Source organism: Panthera leo, chromosome E2, assembly GCF_018350215.1.
Source record: "Panthera leo isolate Ple1 chromosome E2, P.leo_Ple1_pat1.1, whole genome shotgun sequence".
In the NCBI taxonomy this organism is placed as follows: Eukaryota; Metazoa; Chordata; class Mammalia; order Carnivora; family Felidae; genus Panthera; species Panthera leo.
This window is the reverse complement of record NC_056693.1, coordinates 35,424,528-35,445,865: the sequence shown is the minus strand read 5'-3', so window position 1 is coordinate 35,445,865 and position 21,338 is coordinate 35,424,528. Positions and strand designations below refer to the sequence as shown.

The following is a 21,338-nucleotide window of genomic DNA, read 5'->3' as shown; positions in this document are numbered from 1 at the left end:
TTTTAAGTTTATTTCTTTTGAAAGAGAGAGAGAAAGCACAAGAGCACATGGGAGGGGCAGGGAGAGAGGGAGAAAGAGAGAATCCCAAGCAGGCTCCACACTCTCTGTGTGGATCCCAATGTGGAGCTTTAACTCACAAATTACAAGATCATGACCTGAGCCAAAATCAAGATTCGGATGCTTAACTGACTGAGCCTCCCAGCCACCTCTCACCAATTTAAGAAATAAAACTAATGAAAAAAAAAAAAGAAAGAAAGAAAACTAATGAACAAAGAAAAAAAGAGACCAAAAAACCCCAGAACCTTAAAGACAGAGAACCAACTGGTAGTTCTCAGAGGGGAGGTGGGTGGAGGATGAATAAAATAAAGGGGATTAAGAGCACACTACCACGATGAGCCCTGAGTAATGTACAGAAATGTTGAATCATTATATTGTACACCTGAAACTAATGTAACTGTTTACTGGATTTTTTAACAAAAAATAAAATAAATATTTTTAAAAGAATGCCTATATCCACATAGACAGTGACTATATATAAATATACTGTGGCCAATAGGGTAAGGAGATTAAAATTATTGAGATCCTACTCTGTGTCTATCCATGTATCAAGAATTTTACATGTATCAATTTGGTCAGCAAATTTATGTATGTGCCTTAATTTCTAGCCATTTACTTCACCTCTTTAAGCCTCATGTTATCCATCAGTAAAACTGGAACAAATATTCTTACCCCAATTATCACACTGGATTGTTAAACAGATCAAACAAATGCATAAATGTAAGAAATGTTTCAGAAACTCACAGGCAAGGGGCTGTGCTGGTGACAGTTACATTTGATGGCTAAGCCCCCATCTGAGCTCTCCAAACATTCAGGGCAATGTTCTGTTCTTTGCTTTGCTGCTCCTCTGAGAATCTCAAGCTGGAAGCTAGCATACTTTTAAATGCAGCTCTGCTCGCTCCAGGACACAAATCCACTCTGTAAAAGATAAATTGAAGCTTGTTCCTAAAAGTACACTGGAAGCTACCAAGGGAGAAGACTTATCAAAGAGAGGACATCAAGATGTCACTCATTCCTCCCATCTTTACCTGTGATTGAGAAAAATGTTTCCTTTAACACAACTTGATATTTGAAAAGAAAATGACAAAATGAGATCCCTTCCCTTCATCATTTACATTATGCCATAGGGGTACATATTTGATCTAAGACATTTTGATTTATGCCGGTTGGTAGGATGCACCCAATAACGGAAACAGTCTATTCCTAGGAAATGTGTGTGTGTAGATATATACACACACATATCCATATGTATGTGTGTGCGTTAGATCAAGTAACTCTCCTGCTCAAAAGTACCCAAATGTTTCCTATCATATTAAGAATGAGATACAAATTCTTCACCATGGTAGGTCTACAAAGTGGCCGTTGAACATCTCTCCAACTGCATTTTCTGTGACGTTCCCCATAACTCACACCACCCAAACACGTTAGCTGCCTTGTTCCTTGAGCAATTAAAAATACACCTGTCTTGGAGGCTTTGCTTTTACGATTTTTTTGGTATGAAATACTGTTCAGCCTGTATTGTGTGTTTCAGTCCTAACCCTCCTTCAGGTGTCTCCCTTCAGTGTCACCTTCTCAGATGTGCTATCCAAACATCCTTTCAAAAACAACACCAAGGACACCTGAGTGGTTCAGCAGGTTAAGCCTTTGACTTCAGCTCACATCACGATCTCACAGTTTGTGAGTTCAAGCCCCACAGTGGGCTCTGTGCTGACAGTGTAGAGCCTGCTTCAGATCCTCTGTCTCCCTCTCTCTCTCTGCCCCTCCCCCATTTGCATTCCTTCTTCCTCTTTCTCTCTCTCTCTAAAATAAAAAAAAGGTAACACCCTTGGTTATTCTTCCACTTACTTTCCTTATTTTCCTTCATCTCACTTATTACCATCTGAAAATACATTATATATTGATTTCCCTGCTTGCTGTTTATCTCCTCCACTAGAATCCAAGTTACACAAATGCAGGACTTTACCTACTGTGTGCCTGGCATTATTCTAGGCACTAAATATGAATACAGTGAACAAAAAAAAAAAAAAGACAGCCAATGGGTATTGTGAACAAAAGAGAGGAAAAAGCATTCCCAATAGGAAAAGTTTGAATGCACATCTCCATGTCTTTCCCAATCTCAGGTTACTTCAGTACGGGCTCTCAAAAAACCACATCCTTTTCTTCCAAATAGTTGGTCTATATGTATTTATGAATTTATTAGTAGATGAGTGCCTGTCTCCCCACTAGGGCTACAAGCTCCATGAGAACAGAGATCACCTCTCTTTTTTTATTTATATTTGTCTCCCTAGGTCCTTACAATGCGTGTTGCAAAAGACAAACATTTGCTGCTTGAGCCAAAGCACGCACTGATGAATGCATGTCTGGTACTGACCCAGTTATGGCCCAGAGCTGAACATGTGCCCTCCACTATTGAACAAAAGGCTTCCCCATGAAATAATTCCCATTACTTAAAACAGTCATTTATTTTCGTCATATACCTTCTTTGGGAATCGAGGTGTCTAGGAAGCATGATATGGAGAAGAGTAAAGATTGGTATTTAGACAGCCCCGGATTCAAAACCTGATTCCCTCACCTAATAATCTCATCTTATAGTTTATATCTCTCTCAGAGTTTTCATATACAAAATGGATATCCCAATACCTGTGTTTTAACACCATGAAGTCAAAATAAGTTCAGGTATGTTTAATCTGAAGATAAACTATGGTCCCTCTGGGCCAATCTCTGTGCTGTCCAGCCCTAAAATTAAACTTGGGAATTATGAAGAGAATCCATTCTTCACATGTATCTTTAAAGACACATATATAAAAGGATCAAATTCCTAATTCACAACACCTCTCGGGAATCCTGTGGCCATGGCAGATCCCTCATAGGACTTTCTCAAACTTTCCACCAGTCCCATAACTCTTTCTCCTTTTTCTCTCACCTCTTCATCATTCCATCTTATTTAGGCTTTTTATTGTGATCTCCTGTTCCCCTCCCCAGGTTCCCTTCCTCCTCTCTTCATCCAGGCCTCACAGTTACCAAGGGAGATACAACTACCAAGAACAAAATAAAACGAGCAAAAAACTCATCCAGTTGGCGGAATGGGAGGAAAGCAACACCAAAAATAACATAGATCTTATCCCTCAAACTAAAAACCAGAGAAGAAAGGAACCAGCTTAGATTCCTGAGCTAAGAAACACTGCAGCTAAGATTAAAGCTCGGGTTTGATTCTGGAGACACACCGGACCTTATTGGGAGATTCTGAAACCCCAAATCTGCCTACAGCTTAGGTTCACCTGAGATCACATCCCAGTCGATGAAGCAGGAGGGAGGAAGTTCATGCTGCTTAGTTCCTTTTGGCCCCTTTTTGGAGGATTCTAAGTAAAGGAACATGAGACACATTCACATATGCATTTATATTTACTCCTTTCAACTGGTGGCCTCCAGAAAGAGAGCTCAGTAGCAGGGTTTGATTTAGCAGCAATCAGCTCGTTGCCATGTTAGCTCTGTTTAAAAAGGGCAAGCCACGTCCACCTGCTCCAGCCCATCGCGTGCTGCGCCGATTTGGTGAGGTTTATCATCTGTCTCTAATAGCAGTGGGCCCCAGAAATGGCACAGAGCAATTTTCTGCTTTCATTTCCACAGCACTTGAGAAAAATCTGGGGGCATTTTTTTAGTCTGAGGCAATATTTCTTAATGTTTTTATCTCTAAGAACTGCTACTTAATTCTCTCCTTGACTCACTTTCAAAGTTTAAGGCAGAGGAGACTATCTAGTGGTCCGGGTCTGACCAGGAGAAATAAAAAGGGGAACTAGAGGGCTGAGCAAGGTACTCAAAATAGGGTAACTGAGAAAGTGGGTCAGCCCAATCACAGAGCAATTTCTGGCTGAAAAACAGAACTACTTCCCCATCCTTGTATCTGGCATAAGTTTACGGAATTATTTCCTTGATTCATGTATGTTTGGTGCCTCAGATTCTGGCATTTCTTCTGTCTTTGTCATAAATGTTAACATTTCTATCCATCTTTTTAAATTTACAAGTTCAGGGGTGCCTGGGTAGCTCAGTCGGTTAAGCATCCAACTTCGGTGCAGGTCTCATGATCTCATGGAGCGTTGCGTTTGAGCTCCATGTTGCACTCTGTGCTGACAGCTCAGAGCCTGGAGCCTGCTTCGGATTCTCTGTCTCCCTCTCTGCCCCCCTCCCCCACTTGCACTCTTTTCTCTCTCTCTCTCTCTCAAAAATTAATAAACATTAAAATATAACAAAGAAATGTAGAAGTTCATATTCTAAAAGCATAGCAGCTAGTTTGTTGATGCTCTCAACATTGAGAGAACCGCTAAAACTTTTCATTGCTTGCCATCTCCTAAACCACACATTCTTAGCTGACATAAAGTGGCACATGCTATTGAACTTGCTGCCGTCAGGTGATATAACATAATCATCCTTCAGAGTCACTTAATTTTCTTTCTACTGCCTATATTCTAAGGCTTCCCCAAACCTGGTGGTTTATTTAGCTATCTGTAATTGTCCACATACTTTGTGTACAAAGCATTCACTTAGACATGATATTCCAGTCAATTCCTTAATATTAAGATGCTATTGAATAACTGATAGAAGTTTGTTCCTTGGCCTCCTGACGGTAGAGATCTAATGTTTACCCTTTGGATGACAACCAAAATTGACCTCAGGACTTGGAACCCCACTTCAAGTTCCAAACAGAGTCAACAATCCCCTTATGGCTCAGCCCTCATAAAAACGCAGATGTCCTGACTTGATTCCATTAAACCAGGTGGTTGCTGCCTTCCTAATGTCTGTCAATAAAAGGGTTCCAGGCACAATGTGGAAGTATATGGCTTGGAAACAAGGAGTTACTGAATAAGTTCTCTTAAGTCCATTTTCTCTACTGACCCTTCTAACACCACAAATGTGGGGGCATTACATTAAGGAGAGGAGAGAACCTGTAATATGAGGGTAGTGAGAAGGACTGAGTAAAAAAGTGAAAGAAAGAAAGAAAGAAAGAAAGAAAGAAAAGAAAAAAAGAGAAGAAGGAGGAAGAGCAAGAGGAAAAGCTAGTTCCACATCTCTCTCTTCTCAAAAATACACATAGGGTCCTTTCAACAGGCTGGTGAGATTTAGTCATTGAAGCACTTCTTCGAGACCATCCAATTGAAACCCTCCCTGGCAATAATAAGGAAACTGTGAACTATGGAGAAATTATATGGCTTTCGGGGTCAGCTTTCCCAAATCCCCACCAGTGCTCTTCTCACTCTACCTTGCTATTTTTTGCTAAAATTTTAAACTTACATCTATCAAGGGGCACCTGGGTGGCTCAGTCTGAGTCTAGATTGCGGCTCAGGTCATGACCTTGTGGTTTGTGAGTTCAAGCCCTGTATTGGGCTGTGTGCTGGCAGTTTGGAGCCTGCTTGGGATTCTCTCTCTCTCTCTCTCTCTCTCTCTCTCTCTCTCTCCCTCACCCCCCTCACTCTCGCTCTAAGTAAGTAAATAAAAACGTTTCAAAAATTAAACTTACACTTATGGAGAGTTTATTAACACTGAGCAGAATCACTGTGCATATAGTATTTGATTTAATATCAAGGCATTCGTTTCAAGCAGCCACCAGTACCACCTGAGCAAGGCCACTTACCATCCCTAAGGTCTCCCCAAACCTGCCGATGCGGGAGCTGGAGCTGCATACAACCACACTGCCTCTCAGATACTTTCTCACACACGGTGATTGGAGCTCAAACCTTCTCATTGGCTCTAAGAGCAAAACCACAGATGCTCCTACTCCAACACAATAAATAATGTGCTTTTCTGGGGGATATATTTTAAAAACAAGCCCAAAAGAGAGCTTTACAGAAGATGCAAACCTTTGTGAAATAAAAGGTATTTTCAGCAAAATGGAAAGTCTCCCGTGCATATATTATAAGTAGTTTGGTGCATAAAGACAAAATTCTGGCAGGAAAAAACCTGGCTCGTTATGTAGCCATAATTTAAGAGTTGCACCCAACAACAGAGTTAGAAAAAAGAAAGAAACCACTTATAGGAAGTTATCAACGAATATAGATCTATTACACTTTGAGTGGAAATGATCTATTTATAGCACACAAACGTGTCATGTCTTCTTGGCTATTTTATGTTCCCATTCAGGAACTTTGAAAAAGAGCGGAGAATAGCGATTGCAAATAGTCTGATTATCTTGACAACTACCATCCAGCCTCTCAGGCTCGACACTCCTGCAAGCCTCTTCAACAACCCCATGAAATTCGGAGCCTCGCTCGGTTCCACTACCTACAGGGAAATACAATTCTCGTCAGGAGCTACCTGTGGCTGATGCAGCTGACAAATGTTATCTAATCGAGTCTATAACCATCTCAGACAGGTGCGTCTCTCTCCCAACCTAGGAAATCGCCCTGAATAATTCATTAATATGTTTCTCTAAGAGAACATACCTGAGGAAAAGAATATCATGTTGTGGCACTTTTTATGTAGAAAAAGTAAGGGCTTTAGGATCTTCAAATTCTCACAGGAAATATCACAAAACCCTTTTTTTCTGCTAAAGAGAAATCAGTATTAGGGAAATGTGGGCCTTGCCGCTCTCTAACCAACCTCCTAGCTGATTTCCACATCCATGCCTTGGCTCTATCCTGCTTCTAAGATAATGCTCTCCATTGGTTTAAACTCATCTCTTTTTTTTTTTTTAAGTTTATTTATTTATTTTGAGAGAGACAGAGACAGCACAAGTGGGGAAGGGGCAGAGAGCGAGGGAGAGACAGAGAATCCCAAGAAGGCTCCACACTGACAGCGCAGAGCCCAATGAGCTCAAATCCACAAAGCTGTGAGATCATGACCTAAGCTTACACCAAGAGTCAGATGCTTAACCAACTGAGCTACCCAGGCACCACCCTCCCCCAGCTTTTTTTAACGTTTATGTATCTATTTTGTGAGACAGAGAGAGAGAGATGGGGGAGAGAGACAGAGGGAAAGAGAATCCCAAGCAGACTCCAAGCTACCAATGCACAGCCTGATGCAGGGCTCAAACACAAACCAGGAGATCAAGACCTGACCCAAAACCAAGAGTCAGACACTCAACCAACTGAAACACTCAGGCACTCCAGGTTTAAACCCATTTCTAAGTCTCCACACAGACACGAGCACACTCACTTTGTAGCTCCTGGGGATGGTGCCTCAGATCCTTTCCCTGCCCACATGAGAGGGGAGTCCAGGGAAAGGGAGACCAGTCCCTTCTGGTCCAGCCTCTGTGCTCCCACCCACACACTCACTTGCCCCTGTCACCACTGGAAGCTAGCTTACTTGAGCTCTAACCATTCAGCTCTCAGACCAGAGTGGGCATGGGATATGTTCCCCCTTCCTTAGGCTCCAACACAAGCTGCCTCCTTTTATCAGGGATTCTCAAATGTAAGTGTACACCTGGAGAGCTTGTGCAAATATACATCACAGGGCCCCAGCCAAGAGTTTCTCATTCAGTAGTTCTGGAGGGGATCAGAAAATCTGTATTTATAACAACTTCCCAGGTGATGCTACTGGGGATCACATTTTTAAGAACCCTGAGTTATATTAATGTTTCCCACACTGGCTTGTTCTTAAGAATCACCTGAGAGTATGTGGGGGTGGGTGAGAGCAGGGAATGCAAAGTTTCAGGCCCCCTCTCCTGGCGATTCCCATTCAGTAAAGCTCCAGTTTTCACAGGGTCCCCAGGTGTTTATTATAAACAGGCACATGGGAGATTTTGAGCTGTCAAGAGCAAAATACAGCTCTGAACCCACAGGTTTCACATCATCACGATTTGGGGAAATGGCTGACGCAGGTAAAGAATATCTACTACGATAGATCACTAGCATGCTCACATTCATCATTTATGTATTAGACTGTAAGTTCTTTGAGGGAAAGGCTTTATGTCTTTCCTCCCAGATTTGCACAGTAAAGACTAGTAAAAAGAAGGAAGATATGGAGGAAGGGAGGGAAGGAATGGGGGCAACTTTAAAAAATACGTAAGCCTAGGCCCAACCTTATAGTAGTTCTGATTTAATGGGGCTGGAGTGGGATCCAGGCATTGGTAGTTTTAGAAAGAATTCTAGGGAATTGAAATATATAGCCAAAATTGAGAACCACTATGATCTGCTGCTCTTAGAATGAGCATTTCTGTTTTGTGTTAAAATGAAAAGAGCAGAGAGTGACTAACGTTCCAGCTGAGCCCTATCATGCTGCATGTATCCCACTGGGCAAGTCACATAATCTCTCTAAATTTTAGTGTCCTCATCTGTAAAATAAGGATAAAATATCTACTGCATTCAGTTACTCATGAAGAGTAAATGAAATAAGAGTCTCCATTCAATCCACTCCTTCACTCACTCATTACTTCATTCGCTTAACAAGTATTTATGGATCACTCACCACATGCCAAGCACTGTTATAGGCCATATGGATGGTGCAGTGACCATGACAGACCAACACATCTCTGCCTTCATAGGAGTTAGCCATGTCCTGGAAACACGGTTCATGTTCCACAAATGCTTATCACAACAGTTATCCCAACTGGAGATAATGACCGTTACCTACTCAACATGAAGTGCTAGAACAGAAAGCAACATGCTTTATACATTCCCAAGAACTATTCAAATTAATAATTATAGTGTAGTTATGGTTATAGTTGATACTATATTATGATCAATATTATAAATTTGAGGTTCATTTATTTTTTTCCCTTTTCTGTCCACACCCAAAGGATGATATGGCCATGGAATTGCAGAACATAAGACCTGAAGAGGATGAGCGCCTGGCTGGCTCAGTTGGAAAGCATGCAACTCTTGATCTTGGCGTCATGAGTTCAAGCCCCACATTGGGTGTACAGATTACTAAAAAAATACATAAACTTAAAAAAAAAAAAGACCTGAAGAGGATCACAGAGATCATTCAATAAAACTCCTTCATGATATAGATGAGAAGTCCACAGCCCTCTGAAGTGAAGTTCCCTTCTATGGGACTTGTTAGTTCTTTCAGGTCAGGCCTGGAGTATTTTTCATCAGTGAATACTACATAAGTGCTTGGTCAGTGCCTTACAGAGTGTAGGCTTTAAATAAATGTTTGTTGGCTAAGAGAATGAATGAAAAAACATATAAAGGTCAATGGTAATCTTTGTTTAAGGACTGCACATTGAACATTAGGCAGCCAAGTGGGCAGCTTTTCAATTTGGCATTTTAATACACGACAAAAAGCCTATAAATATCTCATCTTCTCTGAAATAGCACCATAGGTAAGCATGTTATAGTATTAAATACATCTTATAAGAAATAAGTCTCTTTTCAATGTAAATTAATAAATTTCCTTTTCACCATATTTTTAGCTATCTAGGTCCTTAGCCTTTACTTAATGATGATGCACTTGATTAAATAAAATGAAAGAAAAATGAAAGTTCTTTCAGACATTAAAATGAATAATGAGTTTAGACTTAATCCAAAAGCAATTTAACTTTAAACATTCATATGAAATTAAATGAGCCATTGAATTTGCTATATAAGCAAGCATTAATCTTATCACACTATGAAAACTAGAAAGTTATACAGTGACCCATTAATTTCAGAGCCTAATACAAGGTCTGTTTAATGCCTGTACTCCATTAAAAAGTCTGATTCCACAATATAAGTGCTTTTTCATAAAAGTTTAAACTCAATTCATTTTTTTTTACTGCTCCAATCATGTGATAATCGACTCTGACAAGATTATGGCTGCAAATCTGAATATGGTATGTAATGTCATGTGAAACAAATTTTGCTCATGGCCTGCTTCCATCAAAAGAGAAGACATTTATATCATTGGCAGGAATGAACATAAATTATTATAGCCCACTCTCCCTCCATCCAATGGTGTTTCCTCTGAATAAAGTACTTTATAATTCTCCCATTGCATGGGTAGATATCCCTGTGATGTAGAAGCAAAATTTCTTCAGAGTTACACAAGCCAACAGTGGCATTCCAGTACACATCAGTCATATGCTATAAGCAGATTCAGTTCAATGCTGAAATCAAACAACATATGTTTATTTTTACACACTTAAAATATTTCTCCATGTAAAAAAAAAAACTGAATTTTGATTTCATCAGGAATTCTTATATCCCAACTTTAGACTCCACACGCAACAAGCCCATTTTGCAGGTGAAAGCACAGTTGAATAAAGGGTAAAGGAAAAAAAGCAGCAATGTTGTGCTTATTACCTTATAAAGTGTGTAGCTGAATGGAAAATCTATCCTTCCCATTCTACACAACATTTCATGAATGTTGGAAGATCTGGAGGGAGAGAAGAGGACAAGTAGAAAAAGTGAAATACATGTATTTTGCTGGAAGGAAGAGTCACAGTCAATTTTATTATATGCCATATGACAAACTGATTATTTCATAATAATAGAGGGGACCAAAGAAGTAGAATGTGTCAAGAATATGATCAAAGTGGTGTGGACTTACATGTATTACTTATGTCATTGCATTGGGATTAGATTAAGGAATTACATAGTTTACCTATTTTAAACCCTCATTAATAAAAATTAGTTCTTATTATTTAGAGAATGGCAATATGTTTTCACTCTTATGTGGATCCTGAGAAACTTAACAGAAACCCATGGGGGAGGGGAAGGAAAAAAAAAAAAGGAGGTTAGAGTGGGAGAGAGCCAAAGCATAAGAGACTCTTAAAAACTGAGAACAAACGGACGGTTGATGGGGGGTGGGAGGGCGGGGAGGGTGGGTGATGGGTATTGAGGAGGGCACATTTTGGGATGAGCACTGGGTGTTGTATGGAAACCAATTTGACAATAAACTTCATATATTGAAAAAAAAAAGAGAATGGCTAATAATTCACCAGCGACCTAATATTTGATATTTGAAATTTATAGCAGTAAATTTAAATAATGAAGTCTATTATTAATTTATTCATCCTTGGGTTGGCATTCAAGGCCTCTATGAGCAGCCTCCTAAATTCAAAACATGGCAGGAGGCATGTCCTGTGTCACTCATTCAGCCAAAATAAGGCCAATCAAGACCTGTTCCCACCAATCTAGTGGCTTAAGCCAGATCAAATACTACCTGCCAGGCCAGCACAACAGTCCTAAAGGGAAGTCTGAAGGAGGCTTAGCAAAAGTATGTTTTATTTCCTTATATTCACCAAAAAACTTAAGCTACTTTCACAATCTCTAAGTATTCATTCACCCTTAGTGACGAATACCTTAACATTTTTAGTTCTCCTAAAGGGAGAAATGAAGATTCATAATTCCCCACTTTGAAAATTAAAAAACATAAGTTTTGGAGTTTAAAAATTTAAATAAAAGGGATTGTTGAGCATCAAACTTGCTTCTGTCTATAACGCCCAAGCAAGTTATCACTGTTGTAAATATTTCCTAATTTTAGAACTAAAACCCCTTCATATCTTGGAAGGCCCCTCCTTTCATGAGTCTTTGTGAGATACAGGGCTTCCCAATATCCTGCCAATAAGTTACCATTTTTTCACAAATTAGACAGAATTATTTCCCCATCAACTGCCACCAAGAACTCTGAGTGACACGTTATGTCCTTAAAACTCCATTTCCCTATCTCTGAAATTGGGGATATTATGACCTGTGCTGCCAACCTCATGAAACTGAGGGGGTTAAATGACATAACAGAAATTAAATTACCTACAGAATTGACAAATGCCTTCCACAAGACTCTGTGCTTCCCTCTTAACATTCTCCGAAAATATTGAGAAAACATATTTCACAAAAATCTCCTAGTTTTTGTCAAAATGGAAATGATTTATTCTTTTTTTTCAATGTTTTATTTTTGAGAGAGAGACAGAGACAGAGACGGAGAATGGGGAGGAGCAGAGTGAGAGGGAGACACAGAATCTGAAGCAGACTCCAGGCTCTAAGCTGTCAGCACAGAGCCTGACATAAGGCTTGAACCCACGAACCATGAGATCATGACCTGAGCCAAAGTCAGACACTTAACCGACTGAGCCACCCAGGTGCCCCACGGAAATGATTTATTCTTAAACAGTTATTGTCAAGATCAAGTGAGGTCATATATGTAAAAACAACAAACCCATCCCTAGCATATCAGAAGCACTCAAAAACATTTTTCTTCTTTCCTCTTAATAAGAGAAAAAGAATGATCCAATTTCAAACTTTATGATGATTATGAGCCATTCAAAACCATAGAATGTCTAGTTGAATATACTTTGCAAGTACAATCAAAGATGTATCAAAAAGCAGAAGTAATGTAAATTGATAAGAATATGAAAATATAATCACTCCTTCCTGGTTTATGTTCTCTTATTAGCTGTAGGATCTTTTTAACTCACTTAACCTCTTTGATCCTCAGTTCCTTTATTTGTAGAACAGGGATAATTACATCTACCTCTCAGAGTAACAATTAGGATAGAAATACAGAAGGTATGGGGCTATGGTTTATAAAACTCTTACATGTTGTGCAGACACTATTTATCATCATTGTCATCAACTTAATATTTACTGAGATGTACCTGCTCTAAGAACCATCATATGTACACACACACATACATTAATTTTACTTACCCATTGTAAATATACTAGGCTGAAGATATAAAATACAAGTATAATGATATGGCTCTTAATTTTTCTCTTGACAAAATTCCCAGCAACAAGAGACGTTGCCAATAATGTAGTGGCCCCTTGCTTAAGATCGACAGGACGGTGTTGTTAGGACTCCAGCAAAAACCAGGAATTAAAACCAGGAATTAAACCATGTTGATTTCAAGCTTCATTAGAACTTGGGCAAGCATGCCTATGAAGACCACCTGAGAAAAGGATATACCTAGCCAAGCTCTCATTCACCATTAACCACACTCTGTGTTTACCACAGCAAAACACAACCCCATTATCCTATGGACTTCTTGCTTGGAGTAAATCAGATTTTCTTTTGCATTTATCTTTAATCTTATAATAAATTAAGAAAGTCAATTGAAAATGTCATATTTGCTACACTGTATCAACCAAAACTTTAAAATAATAAACCCATGATTGATGATAGATAGATATTGATCAATCAATTGACAGATCAATCATACCTGATAGAGTTTTAGCTACTTGACTCTATGTGAGGTAAGCTATGGAGAATTTCATTCTTTAGTTTGCTCCAAATCAATAATTTCTCAAAAACATGGCCTCTGAGAAAATGTACTTCCAACCAATAAAACTTAAACAGGACAGTCCTTGAAGGCAACTCATTAAACTTTACAAATGCAGGGTGAAACAACTCCCTTAATGTGGAAAATTGTGACTAAATAATAGGACAAAACCATGAGGAAAATTGAGATATTTTTCATTAGTCTTTCTTAAAGGCATCATAAATTATGTATATTTTAAATAAAATTACTAAAATCACTTTTTTGGAAGTCCTTCTTAAACACTCAGGTTAAAGGTGTTCTATAGAAAGATCATCACTGTAAAAGGGTGTGCTTATCCAAGATTAAACATACAAGGATGCTATTAGGGAAAACACCTTGTGAGAGAAAACAGAGGGCGCTAAAAAGGCTAGGCAAACCATCGAGTACAAAGCACTCTGATCCCAAATGAAGGAAAGGAGGAGAGTAGGTTGGGTTAAGGCATCCTAGACTGTCATGCAGTCATAGGAAGTTTTGGCAAGACCATCAGGGAGTCCTCAAGCCAAAACTGCCATCAGAAGAGTCCCACATCTCCTTGGAATAGGCCCACCTTACTATCCTTCACTCCTTCACTGTCCAGGAGCAGCTGGTGGGCAACATCCCCTGAACACACAAGCTTGGATTTCAGAATGCAGCAGCTGATGCTCTTGATCAATTACACTTAGAGATTTGCAAGGCACAATCTCATGGCTGCCACTAGGGCATTTCCAATTAAATATATATTTAAATACATAGGGCATTTCCAATTAAATATATTTCATATATACATAATACATATTATATATACATACATATAATACTATATATGTTATATATATGTTACATGCATATCCTTTTAATTTATTTCATTAATATGATGATCATTATGGAAAATAATTTCACTGTAGTTAATAAATACACCAAGGGGGGAAATATCTTCATTTGCTCCAGCTACTGTGTTTGATGAGAACTGTTTCTTGAAATAATGGCTAGTTGACCAAGTGAAATATACTTTCTCCATCTCTCCCTTACCCTCACAAGGAAAAAGAGCTGTTAAAATATTTTGCTAATGTCTGGAACAAAAGTTGTTCTGTGTTTATTAACAGGTAGAATAACTATTGCATTAAATACTAACACATGAGAGTGTGGCTCACTCTCTCATCTTTCATTTCCTTGTTCAGTGTGGCTAGATTGGTAAACTGGCTAAGAGTCTAAAACCTCAAGGTTCCTTCATCATTTTTTAATCTCCTATATATTTCAGCAACCCACAGGGCACTAAGGTCCTGTAGTCTAGATCTGGAATTTGAAACTAAAACTGCCAGTCTCATGCAAGACTTAAGCCTAAGACATATGCTCCAAATTTCCTTTCCCAAAATGTTGTTCTGAGGAGCAATGAACCCTGGTCCAAGTGCACTTTGTTTCCGTTTCATTTTACTTATTGTGTTCACTTCTTCTCCAGGAACCTCAAAGAGATGGAGATACTTGGGTCTTGGGATATAATTACATTTTAGTACTAATTTACTATTATAGATTATAATAAATTAAAGATTCACTTATAAATAATATACCAAAAATGACGTCAGCAAGATAGAGACTAGGAGATCCCAGCCCTTACCCACACTTATACACAACGATAAAGTCAACTATCCATGGGTGAGAATAGCTCTGGGAGAACCCTGGAGTGTAGTTCAAGGGCTGCATTGACCCAGGGGAGCACAGAGACTGGGAGTAACAATATATAAAAGGGGTAAAAAGCATTCTACCTGTATTGCCCCCTCTCTGGCCTGGCATGTCACCATAAGGAATCCTGTCAGCCACGAGTTCTTCCCATGAAAGAAGTCAAGTAGAGGACCTCAGCAGCCTTTGCCACTGAGGGTCACAGCAGCCTAGCTTCCACTTCAGAGAACCCCCACAGTCTTCATGCAGACCCCAGCTGCTGGACCTGCCTAGAGCCAGAGGCACCGCATCCCCTTAAGATGGAGCTGCCAAGAGCCACCTCTCCTCTCCTTGGAGTCAGAAATACTTCTTCTCCCACCTCACTTCCAGTGATGCCACCCTTGTACCTGAGAACTGACACCCACTATGAAGCATGTGCCTACATATGGTCCTGGCACCCACTAGTTCCACCACACATGCACCCACTTGCTCAATGGACCTGCCACCCACTGCAGCTACACACATGCACCCGCCGGACCAGGTGCTTGCTACAGTTGTTTGGACATCTACATTCCCACCAGACCCAACACGCATGCCTCCTTCGATTGCACCACTGTAAACCCCTAGCATTGGCACCCCCATGCATCCCCCAACATACATCTGGATGAGGAGCCACTATTCAACTCGCCCAGCTGACATCCTTACACCAGCCTGTAGGAGGTCTTTCCCTACCTCAGCCAGTGCATAATATTTAGAAGGGATGATGCTTCTTCAAATATGAATACAATGGGCATCTGGGTGGTTCAGTCGGGTAAGCATCCCACTTTGGCTCAGATCATGATCTCACAGCTCATGAGTTCAAGCCTCACGTTGGGCTCTGTACTGACATCTCAGAGTCTGGAGCCTGCTTCGGATTCTGTCTTCCCCTCTCTCTGCACCTCCCCGACTCTCATTCTCTCTCTCCCTCTCTCTCTCTCTCTCTCAAAAATAAATTAACATTAAAAAAATGGGAGGACAATAATGCAAGGCTACCAGGAACAGGAAAAACCAAGGAACCATGACACCACCAAAGGAACATAATAATTTGCTATAGCCAACATCAAAGAAATGAAGATCTACAGATTACCTGAGAAATAATTCAAAACAATTTTTTTAAAGATCACTGGGCTACATGAGAACACTGACACAAAACTCAATGAAATCAGGAGAAAAGTACCTGAACAAAACAAGAATTTCAACATAAAGACAGATATCTTAAAAACTATTACACAAATTATGGAGCTGAAGACTACAATGTCTGAGATAAAAACACAATTGAGAGCTTCAACAGCCTACTCAATCAAGCAAAGAATGAGAAATTTTGAAGAGGGGTATTTGAAATTATGCAGACAGAAGAGAAAAGAAAAAAGATGAATGGGGGGGAAAAAGCCTAAGGAATGTATGGGATACACATTATGGGAAGAAGAAGAAGAAGAAGAAGAAGAAGGAGGAGGAGGAGGAGGAGGAGGAGGAGGAGGAGGAGGAGGAGGAGGAGGGGAGAAAGGGGCAAAAAACTTATCTAAAGGAAGAATGGCTAAAATTTTCCCAAATTTCAAGAGAGAAATCAACATCCAGATTCATGAAGCCCAAAAGACCTAAACAGGATCAATCCACCAACCCACCAAGACATATGACAATTAAATTGTCCAAAGTCTTGGGCAAGGAAAGAAATTTGAAGGCAGCAGAGAAAAGTGACTCACCACATATAACGGAAGCCCCATAAGATTATCAGTGGATTTCCCAGCAAAAATCTTTCAGGCCAGGAGAGAGTATGATGATATATTCCAAGTTCTAAAAGGAAAACACTACCAAACAAGGATTCTATACCTGGAAAAATTACTCTTTAAAAGTGAAGACGAGGAAAAAAAATGAAGGAGAGATAATGTCTTTCCCAGACAAACAAACACAGGGAATTTGTCACCACTGGACCTGTCCTACCAAAAATACTGAAGGGAGTTCTTCAAATTAAGAAAGCACTGGGGGCACCTGGGTGGCTCAGTCCATTGAGCATCTGACTTTGGCTTGAGTCGTGATTTCGAGGTTAGTGGGTCCGAGCCCCCACATCAAGCACTCTACTGTCAGCGCTGAGCCTGCTTGGGATTCTCTGTCTACCTCTCTCTCTGCCCCTCCCCCACTCACTCTCTATCTCTCAAAAACAAATAAACATATAAAAATTAAAAAAAAAAAAAACACTTGGGTGGCTCAGTCATTAAGCATCTGACTTTGGCTCCCGTCATGATCTCGTGGTTTGTGAATTCGAATCCCACATCGGGTGAGCTCAAGCCCTGCTTCAGGTAAGCTCCTGCCTCACTTCACTTTAAATGGGTATAATAAAATAGAAAGATTAAAAATTAACAAACTAAGCATTTGAATAAAGATGTGAGCGAGTTTTAGCGGCGCCTGGGCGGCTCAGTTGGTTAAGCCTCCAACTCTTGATTTCAGCTCAGGTCATGATCTCAAAGTTGGTGGGATGGAGCCACACAACAGGTTTTTGCTGACAGCATGGAGCCCATTCAGGATTCTCTCTCTGCCCCTTCCCCACTCTCGTGCCCGATCTCTTGCACTCTCTCTCTCTCTCAAAAATAAGTAAACTTAAAAAAATATAAATAAAAATAATAAAAAACAGCAGAACAAAAATGGAGGAAATGAATGGAAGGAAATAAAAGTGAAAATTAACAAACCGAAAAATAAAGAAATTAAAGAGAATAAGAACCCCATTGTTCCTTTTTTTTTATGTTTATTTTTAAGAGGATGAGCTTAAGCAGGGGAGGGGCACAGAGGAAGGGGACAGAGGATCGGAAGCAGGCTCTACACTGACAGCAGTGAGCCTGCCTGATGCAGGGCTCCAACTCAGGAACCTGTGAGATCACCCAGGCACCCCCTGCCATTGTGCCTTAATTGACATACTTAAAAGACAATGTGTTCAAGAAAATAATCAGCACACAAAATTTTAAACAAATGCATAGCTTCCTTAAGAAAAATAATTAACATACAAATACAAAGTGGAAATTACTAATACAACATAAGTATCCCAATCCATATTAACTATCTGAAGTTTATTTATCTTGAGAGAGAGAGAGAGCGCATGTGCACGTGCGCTCATGGGGGAGGGGCAGAGACAGGCGCAAGTACTGACAGCACAGAGCCTGACACAGGGCTCAATCTCATGAACTGTGAGATCATGACCGCAACCAAAACCAAGAGTCTGACACTTAACCAAGTGAGCCACCCAGGCCCCCCCAATCCATATTAAGTATCTAAATGTTATTACATACTCAAATTCTCTGACACCCAGGCCAGTTTGATTCCAAGTTTTACTACAGTGTAGGGATTCCTAGCATTTTGATGGATGAGTTACTTGAGAATTAATTTTATAACTCACATTTGATGTCTTTTTTTTTTTAGAAATTATGGTTTTCAAATATCTATGTCTAATCAGTAGAACTTTCAAAATCAATTAGAGCAAAAAGGTAAATGTTTAAATATGCTTATCATCTGAGGCAGGTGTTCTCATCGACATACGATACCCCGATTCACAAATATAAGGTCAATATAAAACTGTATGTCTTGAGAAAGGAGAGAAGTTTAGGGTGGCAACATACATGATAAATTGAAACACAATATCACATATTAAAATTCAGCATTACAATCGGCTTTTCTTCACAGGGTACCCCAATTCTAGTTTTGTACAGGGATTCATGAGTTTTCATAGGTGACTCTATACATAACCGCATTATACATATTTATTTATAATTTGTTCACAGAAGTGTCCTAGAAAGTAGTAATTTCAATGGCGAAGTTATCTTTCTTAAGGCTGTAAATACCTACCGATATCCATGGTCTTTGTAACACAACTAAACTGGACTCCTCAGACCCACATGTCTAGGTAAAGCTACATGACTGAGTTCTGGCCAGTGGAAGTGTTCAAGTGGTATTTGCCACTTCCAAGCCTAGACCCCTAAAACCAGTATCACGTTGGTAAATATGGAACAACCACCTATTGCAGAGGGTGGCAGCAGAGTCCTGGTTTGTAGTATTTGCCAATTTCTGTGATATAAATATTCCCACCATGCCTAAATTCAAGGTACCAACATAGCATCACTAAACATGGAGTTGGAAAGATGTATTATATAGTATTTCTACCATACAAATATAATAAATATAAATAACCTCAAGAGCACAAAAAACAGCAAAATGTAATAATATAATTAGGAAATGATGATATAATATACTAATATATTAGTATACGAATACTAATATAAATTAGTTTAACTGGAAGAGTATATAATTTGATTTTTAATAATCATATTTAAAAACAAACTCAAAAATTCCTAAAAAAAATGAGCTCTCACAAGCCAGTATAAGCCAACTCCAGCACACCACTGCTAAAAAACCTTCCATGTGATATTTCATACCCTCATTCCTTCCTTGTTCCCTAGCCAAATAAATGCCTAGGATTCAGTAGAAGTTTGGGGATCCGTAGAACCACAAGAGTAAGCCTGGGTCCCCGACTGACTGCAGGGAGCAGATTCCCATCTCTCCTGATCCTACTCACCCACACTGGATTGAGAGTAAGAAATAAGCCTTAGTGTGTTAAGATATGTGGGGTATATGTTGCAAGAGCTGATACTGACTACCCGACTAAATGCACCATTATAAAAACAAATGAATTCTCTCACTCATCAATTCCCACATTTTGTGAATTGCCAAACCCAGATGCGAATGTTTTATAAAATACAGATTCCTGAGCCCCTGGAGATTAACATTTTTCAGGTGCAAGGTCCAAGACTTTTGGGAGAGTCTTAGACAGGTTTGGGAACCACTGATCCAATTCGACCTATTTCTGCCCAACTGTTTTTAACCAAAGCATCTTTACAGCTTTGCAAAAGGAAAGTATTATCTAAAATAAATTGGGGTATGGGACACCTGGGTGGCTCAATTGGATGATCGTCCAACTTCAGCTCAGGTCATGATCTCATGGTTTGTGGGTTTGACCCCTACATCAAGCTCTGTGCTGGCAGCTCAGAGCCTAGAGCCTGCTTCCGATTCTGTGTATCTCTCTCTCTCTCTCTCTCTCTCTCTCTGCCCCTCTCCCGCTCATACTCTGTCTCTCTCTGTCTCTCTCAAAAATAAACATTTAAAAAAATTTTTAAATAAATGGGAGCATAACTAGAATAAGCCTATCTCCAATTTTAGTATATGTGCTGCCGAAGCGAGCACAGAATAAGCCTATCTCAAATTCGAAATTGGTTGAAGTTTTTCTTTCATCTTAAAAATGTATTCAAATTCTATACATTTTGTTCCATAGTATATCTGTATTACTTTAGTATTATAAAAATATTTCAAGTTACTTACCAGTTAGGTTTCTTGACTCCCTCCCTCTTCTCACTCCCCAAAAACTGTGAAGTAAAAAAAATTAATGCTTCAGGGATACATGCCTAGTGGGGTCATATGATCCAGTGCTACATTTGGGAACCATATCAATATTCCAGTACTCTAATTCCAGGGGAAGTGCTCCTAATAAGCAGTTAACCAGACTGCTTGAATACCTCTAGAGATGGGGAGCTTATTACTCATTCAGGCTGCCTTTTTCATTATTTAATACCTCTGAACATTTAACAGCTCTTCCTCATAAGAGCTAGAATATAAATCTATTATTTCAAGGCTTTATGTTTGTTCTTTTGGACCCCCCCCCCACACACACACACAAATTAATTCCTACCCATGTGATAGTCCTCTAGTCCTGTAGGACAGCTATCATGTTCTACACCCCTGATTTTTCTATTCTACAAGCCTAATAAAGTTTGTAGAAAAACAAAAAGCTACTCTATTTGCCAAAGGAAAACAAAGAAAGATTTACAGAAAACATTTAGATTTAGTCCTATAGTAAAAGTAGTGAGTTGATAGGCAAGGAGGGAAGTAGGTGCCTGAGGAGGAAACTGAACAAAATTTCTGTTAAAGTTTGTTATATTCAAGATCAACCAGGGGCTCCTTGGGTGGCTCAGTCAGTTAAGTGCCCAATTCTTGGTTTCGATTGAGTTCAAGCCCCGCATTGGGCTCTGCACTGAGATCACAGAGCCCACTTGGGATTCTCTCTCTCCTTTTCTCTCTCTGCCCTCCCCCCTGCTTATGCACTCTCTCTCTAAAAAAAAAATTAATTAATTTTTTAAAAAGTTTTTTTAAGATCAACCAGAAATTGAGTTAGGACATATAGGTAGAGGACAATAAGGGGAAAAAAGTTGGAAAGGTAAGATAGTCTATTTCTTGGCTACAACAGCAGCATTGGGATCACCTGAGAAATGTTAGAAATATAAGGTGGGAATGAAATTAGGAGTGACAGAAGGTAGAAGGTGAAAGGAGAGATGTGGAAGAAAGAGGGACTTGGTGGGTGCTGTTATTTTTACTCTACACAAAGGAGAGTCAAGATACTAAGTAGAGG

At 39.6% G+C, this 21,338-nt stretch overlaps 1 long non-coding RNA gene across 1 annotated transcript; it reads right to left on the bottom strand.

Annotated features, from left to right (window-relative positions):
• Nucleotides 1-807: 807 nt before the first annotated feature.
• Nucleotides 808-20,280, bottom strand: LOC122207704. Its single transcript, XR_006196975.1, has 3 exons — nt 20,255-20,280; nt 10,272-10,344; nt 808-975 (listed from the first exon to the last, which is right to left on the bottom strand). It is a non-coding gene; the product is annotated as an uncharacterized LOC122207704 (long non-coding RNA).
• Between the last annotated feature and the right edge of the window lie 1,058 nt (nt 20,281-21,338).